This window comes from Echinops telfairi, unplaced genomic scaffold, assembly GCF_000313985.2.
Source record: "Echinops telfairi isolate 266 unplaced genomic scaffold, ASM31398v2 ScPeMD7_443;HRSCAF=831, whole genome shotgun sequence".
NCBI lineage: Eukaryota > Metazoa > Chordata > Mammalia > Afrosoricida > Tenrecidae > Echinops > Echinops telfairi.
Genome location: NW_022104341.1, coordinates 15655787 through 15666042, shown reverse-complemented (window position 1 = coordinate 15666042; position 10256 = coordinate 15655787).

Genomic DNA, 10256 nt, shown 5'->3' with positions numbered 1-10256 from the left:
CCTGGGCTTGATGAGAAAGTTGACAGAGTGGCCGCATTGCAGAAGCCTGAGGAAACCCCACTAGAGCCTGAATTATTGTAAAACAAGGAATTGCAATGTGCTAAATGAGATTTCTTTTATTTCTTGTGTTCTGGTGAACAAGAAAATAGATGCATTCTCTAGTAGAGGATGGGATTAGAGTTGGGGATTAGAATGAGGGGATATTGGCAACTGAGCATCAAAACCAGGGATAACCTGAGATTGTGGGAACCTAAGAGAAATCACACAAGGGAATGGTGGACGCTGTCCCTCTTACCCAGATCCCTGATGCAGCTTTACTTGGCAAAAAAGATGCTGAGTTCCAGTCTCAGCTCTTTTCCTTTATTTGTTGGACAACCTTGGGCAGGTTACTTAGCTCATTTGTCCTCCAGTTTCTTTGTCTCCAAAAGAGACAGCGATAGTTTGCAGGGTTATTTCAGGATAAAATGAGCGTTCGTGTAATGTTTCTGGGCACAGTGGTCAGTCCTGTGAAGTCAGGCTAGTCAGATCTTCCAGAAACCCATTTTCTACCCTAATCAGACCCCAGCCGGCACTACCACCACCAAAGTCATTGCCACGGAGTTGGTGCTGACTCACGGCGAGCCTATAAGACAGGACAAAACTGCCCCTGTGAGTCTCTGAGACTGTAACTCTTTATGGGAGTAGAAAGCCTCATCTTTTTCCCAAAGTGCAGCTGGCAGTTTTGGACTGCTGACCTTGCAGTGAGCAGCCCAATGCGCACATCCGGTGCCATCAGGGCTCCTAGTCAGAAAGGAGCGTTAATCTTCAACGGGATTTCAGAATAAATGCTAGCTTCTGTGCCAAGTAGCTCTTCTGAGGAATAAAAGTAAGGAAAAAGTGGGTCCTTGAGAAGGAGAAATGACCTGAGGATTAGGGACAGGGGAAGTCTCGTTAAGTTAGAAGAAGACAGACAGAGCTGTTTCTACCAGAAAGGCGAGTGGATATGTGATATGACAACCTAGGTGACGCGAAGTTTCTGTACGTTTGTGGCGAGCAAGGCGAGAACTAAGGAAGGTGACTGAGAATACGGCAGTTTATTGCCAACGTCAGTCCCCCGGCTTGACTCCCTTCCATGAAGAAGTCAACTGTGAGGGTTGACTGAAGAAGAAGGGGAAACAGGAGTATCAAGAACAAGGATTGGGATAAAGAAGGAGAGGTAGGGTGTTTGGGGCTTGAAAGAGCGATGGACTTATCATTTTGCAGCTTATGTGAGTCTATTAATACGTCACATCGGCTGTTGAGTGGCATGGAGTCAATAGTATTCATTTCCCATTTTTGTAGCAAGTTACTATACATATAGGGGGTTATAAGAACACAGTCATTAACTTACAGTTCTGTTGCTAATAAATCTGAAATGGGCCATACAGGTTAAAATCAAGGGACTGTGGCCTCTTCCTCCATCTTCAAATGAATACTTTTTAATGTTTGTTTTTGTCATCTGGTCTCCTCTGATTGTAACTGTGGTGCCTCTCTCTGACCCTTGTGATTATACTGGACCACCCATATAAGCTAGGGTAATGTCCCTATCTTAATAGCTTTAGTGTGATTGTCTTTGCAGTCTCTTTTGCCTCGTAAGGCAGCATCCATATGTTTTGAGGATGAAGATGTTGGCATCTTTGGTTGGACACACTGCTCTGTGTCACACTGCCCTGAGCATTCCTTACTGGTGGGTAGGGATGGCCTTATTCCTGAACACCTCAATGTAATAACCTTCTGCGATTGTAACTTACACATTATATAACCCTCCTTTACTTCTTGACTAAAGGAATGAAGAAGCTGTGTTCTCTTCTTTGTCACTGGTGGAGTGGAGGGGCCAGTAAGGAGCAGAACAAGTGAAAACTTTGGAATGTTGGCTGAAATTCTGGTTATTATCATGAGTTTTAACCCAGTCACAAAGGTCATGCAACCCACCCATGCATCGTTTTAGCTTTTTGTGAAATTGTTAGGCATCATTATCTTTAAGAACAATGTCTCTGTTTATTTGTAATGTCTGGACAACTGCTTAGTCTATATCTTATCTAAATACCCCTACTGTCTCTGCATGGGACAGCACAAACATTGACATGAGCCAGTTTAGATATAGATCCATAGAAGGAATTTATTCATTTACTTACTGCAGAACCAGTGGGAAGCCTCTCTCAACCCAAGATGATCCACTTTCAAAGGGGTAATGGTTCAATAAGTGGACAATCCCTGTGGCTCTGACAGAGACTGTATACTTCACCTCGTTTATTTTTGTTACAGAATTAGGATTATTAAAAAAATTCCAGAAAGCTCTTTTGTTGACATTATCTCCAGGTAGCTCTTTCATTATGTTCATTCAATTCAGTCTTTTGATATATAAGGTACATATAAGGCACAAGAATTTACTATGTAAAATGTATTTCTTTCTAAACGTGTAGAGTTGATGTTCTCATATATTGCCTAACAACTTCTCATTAGAAAGATTTTCTCAAACATTGAATAAAATCCAAGTTTCCCCAATGCCACTTGCCCTATTATTAAGATCACAAAGTCTATGATACTCCTCTAAATGATCATTTACGTGACTCCTGATCACACACACTGCTACCAGGACTTATGGAGCCCTGATCCTGCTGTTATGGCTATAATCTTAGCCTCACAATCTTTATGCTCTCATTCTCGGGCACCACTTACAGTTTTCTTCATTTTTATGTCTTTTTAAAATTAATACAACTTCATTGAGTTTTCACCAAGTTTTTAATTTGCCTACAAGTAAGCACATGCAACTCAAGATGCAGAATATTCCCATCCCCACAAAGTTTCCTTCTGTTCTTCTGTAATTATGTCCTCACAGTCCCTCTTGCACCCTAACATTCAAGTAGTCATGGATCTGTTTTCTGCTACTATAGAATAATTTGCCTTTTCTAGAATTTCATATGAGAGAAATCATGCAGTGTATATTCTTTTGCATTGGCCTTAAAAATCCAGCATAATGTCTTTGAGATTTACTGTTGCTGTTTCATACATCAATAGTTTGTCCCTTCCCATTGCTGAGTAGTATCCCATGGTATCTGAGAAAGAACTAGTGGCATGCTTCCAAAAAAATTGACCCGTGAAAATCGCATGAATAGTCGTGAACCCTGATCTGGTTCAGTGCCAGAAGACGAAGCCATCAGGTCGAAGGCACTCGAAATGCAACTGGGGACAAGCTCGAAGGCGAGTCCATCTAAAAGAGCTGGCTGGAACAGACTGCTGGGACCTTCACTTGCTCATTCAAAATGAAAGGAAACGACTGCCTGAATAATTAGAGGGTGGAACATAAAAATTATGAATATAGAAAAATTGGAAGTGGTTAACAACGAAACGAAAGGGTTAAAGATCAATATCTCAGGCATTAATGAGCTCAAATGGACTGATGGTAGATGTTTTCAATCAGATAATCAGATAGTCAATTCTGCTAGACATGACACGTTAAAGAAGGTAGCATAGCACTCATCTTCAAAAAGGGCATTTCAATGTCAATCCTGAAGTACAATGCTATCAGTGATAGGATAATATCCATACCCCTATTAGAAGGATCAGTTAAAATGACAATTATTTATGCTTATGTACCAACCACTAATGTCAAAGATGTAGAAACTGCTTGTGGCAACGACTACATCATTTCATGCCGACTTGATAAGTGAAAGTGGAGGGATGGCATCTAGCCTGGTCATCAGGTCACAGCTGAGGGTGCCTCCTTGTGGGCCTGGCCCTCTCATAAGGAGGGGCCTGAGAACAACCTCCCCTCCGCCCACGTCTCTCTACCTTCACCTTTCTGCTGATGAGCCACGCTGAGACCTGCGTGAGCCCTGTTAGGTGACCACTGCCATTGGCTCCACACAACTCTGCACCCGGTGGCCTGTGGGCTTCCTGCACTCTAGATCATTGCATGTGGCTGCGTGTGTCTGAGGAGGGATGTGTGGACTAGTATTGACTTTAAAAACTTGATTTAGACTGGGTTGGGATGCTCCTGATATATAATTACTTCTTAATATAAAGCTTTCTCTTACACATATATGAATGTCAGTGGATTTGTTTCTCTAATCAACCCAGCCTAACACACTGATGATATTTACTAATTTCTATAGTCTGAAACTGATCAAACATGCAATTAAGATGATTACTGGTGATTTAAATACAAAACTTGGAAGCAAGAAAGACCTGTTGTCAGAAAATATGACCTCGGTGATACAAATAAGGCTGGAGATACATGATATACTTTTGCAAAGCCAATAGCTTATTCATTACAAATACTCTTTTCTTCAACAAAATAAACAGCAACAGGAATCAAACAGACTACATCTGTGGTGATGATGAAGAAGCTCACTATCAGTTAGAACAAGACCATACATGAGACAACAGTGGAAACTTTAAGAGATAAATGACTATAATGAAATGTCCAACAGCCGACAGAAAACCAGAAGGGAAAATCATGTTCTTCATTTATTGAGCTGAAATAACTGAAGGAAAAATGTAAGAATTGAGTTGAAACATTGAAGGATTACATGGGCAAGATATCAAATGACAAAGGAACATTAAAAAGCTGGAAGGAATAGAGAGTCACTGTACCAAAAAGAATTGGTTGGTGTTCAGCCATTCAGATGGCATCATACAGTCAAAAACCTAGGGTCTTGGAGGAATAAATCCAAGCTGCATTGAAGGCCTTAAGGAAAAACATAGCTCCAGAAATTAGATGCCAGTTGAGATGTTTCACAAATGGATGCAACTCTTATTTTTCTATAACACGTGATAACTCAGTTTGTGTCAACTTGGCTGTGTCAAGCGATTCTCAGTAATCCTCCATGGTGTGATCTAATACACTGCAATTAACTCTATGATGGGACCTAACAGAATGTAATCCACTCTGCGTTGTCAGCAATTGTGGTGGTGTGAGTCCCCTTGTTCTTTGTCTTCTTCTGAATCAGACATGAAACGGACAGCTCCTTGTCAATGTATTGCTGCAACCATAGTTAAATGATCTTCAGTGAAATTTTTACTCTCATGTGATATCAGTGACATCACATGGTTTTTTTTCAATTACCTCATAGGTATGTGAAAGTTGGACATTGAAAAAGGAGATCGAGGAAGAATCAATAAATTTGAAATGTGGTGCTGGAGAAGAACATTGAAAGTACCATGGACTGCTAAAAGGATAAACAGATCTGTCTTGGAAGAAGGATGGCCAGAGTGCGCCTTAGATACAAAGATGACGTCTTACATACTGTGGACATGCTGTCAGGAGAGATCAGTTCCTGGAGAAGGACATCGTGTTTGGTAAATCGCGGGGCAGCAAAAAAGAAGAAGGCCTTCAAGGAGATGGATTGGCATGGTGACTACAACAATGGTTTAGGCATGGGAATAATTGGGTGGATGGTGCCAGACTGGGAAGTGTTTCATTCTATTGTGCATCAGGTTGCTATGGGCTGGAACTGACTTGATGGAAAGTAACAACAATAGCAACCTCTTGATTAGGTCACAGTCTTGATTCAATCAGAAGAAGACTCCTCTCATGAGGGTTGTGACCTGTTTCTTTGAAAGCTGTGTTCTGTGGAAAAGCTTGCAACTTCTGCTGAAGCTTGTCACTTCTGCTGAGTCTGGATCCTGCATCTGGTCTGTTGACTTCCTGTCACTGATGGCCTGCTGATCCCAAGAGCCATCAGCGCACAGTTGATCTTGGATTCCTTTGACGGTGCATCCACCAGTCAGTGGTTTTCTAGTTTCAGCTTCCTGGTTCATCATCCCCCAGAGCTCCATGTGTCAGGAGAAACCTTCAGCTTAACATCTGACACACAAACTTGAACTAGATTGGGCTTATTCACTTCTACAACTGATTGAGCCAGTTTTCTTGATCTAAACTTCTCCTTTCATATATCTGTGTAAGTATCATTAATTTTGCTTCTCTATGGAACCTAGGCTAATGCATTGAGAAATCTTGAAGACAACTACCTGGTCAACACCTCAAATACATCCATATTTGTGCCCATTCCAAAGGAAGGTGATCCAAGAGATGCAGAAATTTTTGAGCAGTATCGTTAAAATCACATGCAAGCAACATTTTGCTGAAGATAATTCACAAACGTTTGCAGCAGTACACTGAGAGGGAACTTTCAGAAATCCACACTGGATTCAGAAGAGAATGTCGTATGAGGGATATCATTACTGATATCAGATATATTTTGACTGAAAGTAGAATACCAGAGATATTTTTACCCATGAGTTTTGTTTCTTTGTTTGTTTACTATGAAAAGCCATTTGGTTGTTTAGATCATAGTGAATTGTGAATGACGTTGTGAAGAATGTGAAGTTCAGAGCACTCAATTGTGCTCGTGTGGAGCCTGCACACCCCCTGAGGCAAATGGTGGAACAGAATGAGGGGGTGCTGCATGGTTTCAAAAAAGGGACAGGGCGCATCCAGATGGCATCATTTCACCACACTATCCAGTCCAAATGCTCAGAAAATAATCTGAGAGACTAGACTATATGAAGAAGAAATTGGCATCAGGCTTCGAAAAAACTCATGAACAACCCGTGACAAGCTGAAGGCAAAGAAGCCTTGAAGCTCTTACTGATGAAGATCAAGACTACAGCTTCAATTGAAGCACACCTCACAAAAACCAAAAATACTCACAAATAGATGACTAGGTATCATCACGATAAATTAAAAATATTGAAATTATTAGGGATTTCATTTTACTTGAATTCACAATCAATGCCCATGGAAACAGTGGTCAATAAATCAAACAAAGTATTGCAGTTTTCATGGGAAATGAAATGAAAAGATCATGGAATTTTTCAATGAAAATTTTGAAGATCCTGAGATTATATATATCCTGTTTATTTGTTAATGAATAATGTTGTTCCGGTGTTTGGCTATGATAAATAAATAAAGTTTCTGTGAATATGAATTTGTATCATTATCTGAACATATGTTTTCATTTTCTTATTAAATGAAATAAAAAGGAGCGGAGTTTCTGATCACCAGTAAATGTACATTTAATTTTAATATAAAATGCCAAATGATTTTTCAAAATGATTATAATATACTATATTTGCTGAAGCAGTGACTGAGAGTTCTAGTTGCTTTATGTTCTTGCCAGAGCTTGGTATTATAATCTTTTAAATTTTAACCATTTGGGTGGGTATGTAGCAATAGCTCACTGTAGTTTTAAATTGTATTCCCCAGACCTAACTAGTTAAGGCATATTTTCATGAGTTTATACTCATCTGTACACTTTATTTTATAAATTGTTATAATTGCTTCAACTTACTTTTAGAAATTGGATTGTCAATATGGAGTTGTAATATTTTTAAATATGTTCTGGGGCACGAATGTTTTATTATTCCTTCTCCTTTGGCTGTAAATCTTTAGGGAAGCAGAAAGTCTCATCTTTCTCCAACAGAGGAACTGGTGAAGTTGAACTGTGGACCTTGCAATTAGCCCAACACATTACCCACCATTCCACCTTAGCTTCCTATTTATACATGTAACGCATACACACACATACATGTATATGACAGTGTTAAAATGTAAAGCCACGTTTATTATTAATAAAATATTTCTAAAATACGTATAATATATACTACTTCACCTTAGCACATAGCTTTGTTTTTAATTTTCTTAACATTATGTTTCAGAGTGAACCTAAAACTGGTGATGTGTTATGCATTCTTGTTCTATTGCTGCTGCAACATATTACGACACACTTGGTGTCTTAAGTCTCTGACCTTTCATAAGGTGTATAACCATTGTCCCACCATGGATCTTTAAATCACCTAGGGGCTAGTTAAAACAGATCACTAGGCCTTATTCCCAGAGCCTGATAGTTTACGTTTTTATCAAGTTCCCAGGTACTGCAGATGCACTAATCTGGGGACCACAATTTGAGATCATTGGATTAGAGAATGATCCTTCTGGAATTATGAAACGAGTATTTCACAACCTGTGGCACAAGGCCATCTGTGTAAAAACAGCTCGTGGAGTTTGGTCAAGAACCGGGTTCTCTAGGACCCTCTCCAGAGGTTTGTATTAGCTCTGGAGAAGAACCTATGGATATATTTTTTAACAAGTTCTAAAGACGATAGCGAGGTTATAAGGTTTGTGAACCGCTTTGTTAAGCCGGGCCATGCTCTTGTAGCCACCACCTACCCCGTGTGCTCTATGCAGGCTACTGCAATGGCATCGCCCTTCCTTACGTGGATACCACCGGGGTGTAGATGGAGGGTTTGCAGAACTTGGGATTGGATAGACAAACTGCTCTCAGAGTCAAGAGGAATCACGGGCTGCCCTGGGGACAGACAGAATCACAGTAAGCAGGATAGCAGAGGGGGAGAGAGAGAGGAGACTTCCCAGTGTCTTCCTTAAATGAAGGCCAGGAGTGTGACCTGATTGAAAGGTCGGACTCCACCCCTAACTTTTTAAAAAATCATTTTACTGGGGGCTCATACAGCTCTTATTACAATCCATCCATCCATCCATTGTGTCAAGCACATTCATACATTTGTTGCCATTATCATTTTCAAAACATTTTCTTTCTACTTAGTATCAGCTCCTCATTTTGCCCCTCTCCCCTCTGCACTCTCCCTCCCTCAGGAACCCTTGATAATTTATAAATTGTTATTATTTTTTCATGTCTTACACTGACTGATGTCTTCCTTCATCCACTTTTCTGTTGTCCATTCCCCTGGGAGGGGGTTATATGTAGATCATTGTGAACGGTTTCCCCTCTTTCCCCCCACCTTCCCCTTCCCCTCCTGATATTGCTACTCTCACTGTTGGTCCTGAGGGTTATCTGTCCTGGATTCCCTGTGTTCCCAGTTCTTATCTGTACCTGTGTACATGCTCTTGTCTATCAAGATTTTTAAGGTAGAATTGGGGTCACAATAGTGGAAGGAAGCATTAAAGAACTAGAGGAAAGCTATATGTTTCATGGGTGCTATAGTGCACCCTGATTGGCTCATCTCTTCCTTGTGACCCTTCTGTGAGGGCCTCCCCTACACTTTCATACAAATTCAAGTTGATTTAAAAGTATCCAACTACCATAGATGGCATTGGGCAAAGGGACTTAACCAGTTTGGCCTTCAAGTTTTTCAATATATATAAAATGAAATATTGAGATGAGTATAATATTTTTGGTTGTAACTGATGATAAACTTCCAACAAACCCTACTTTTTATGACTTCCTCATAGTTTCCATTCTTAGGAGTTCGATGTGCTGATTGAGCACTGAAACAAGGGAAGGCACTTCGAGGAAGACGGTGGCAAAAAGGGCCTTTGAGGACTCACGGCCGAGAAAGAGAGGAGCTACCCTCTGATAGTGCCAGCGTCAAGTTAGCTGACACTCGTGAAACGGACGCCTCCTTCTGGAGGTTGACTCTACTGCCCCTTCCAGAGGCGTCCTGTGCTGTCCTGTTATACCCTCCAGGACTCCGTCCCATCTGCAGTGGGCATTTGTGCACACTTAGATGTAGGGGTGGGGTGGTGTAGGAGCCCTGGTTGCACAATTGTTAAGCTCTCCACATGAACTAAAAGATTGGCAGTTCAAATCCACAGAGTGACTATGCAGGAAAAAGACCCCATGATCTGATCCGGTAAGACTACAGCCTAGAACTCTGTCCGGTGGGGTCGCGATGAGGTGAAATGGACTCAGCGGAACCTAAAAGCAATGCAGAGGGAGGATATCCAGACTGTGTACATCTAAAGATAACTTAAAAAGGACTGCTTTAAAGTAAGAGCCAACAGCAAAATGTGAAGCTATTGTTTCTTCACATCTAGGTCCCTAGACTTCTGAAGGAGGTGCTTCCATCTCTCCAGTGTCCCCTCCCCACCTCCCAGTTTTTGCATTTTTCCATTTACACCACATCAAAGCACCCTGGAGGGACTCAGAGAGGGCTGCTTTTAAGCATGCTTTGATTTGGGGGTACAAAAGGACAGCACAAAGGGGCATGCTCGGGACAACACGGTGGAGTGGGTAGCATTTCTCTGTGAAGTTCTCATAGGGATGAGGAAGGAGGAAGTGCATTATCAGGATGAAAAACAGATTCCTCAGCTCAGCTTTCCTGGCCTTTGCTGACCAAGGCAGTAGTCAAATTTCTTAAATCTTCTTAATAAGTCCCTGTAATTATCCTGTGCCCTTTTAGAAAATCTGTCACGATTATCCTCTGGAGTCCCCCAAATGGCTGTTATAACCCTCTGAGTTGATCCTTCTGCCCAG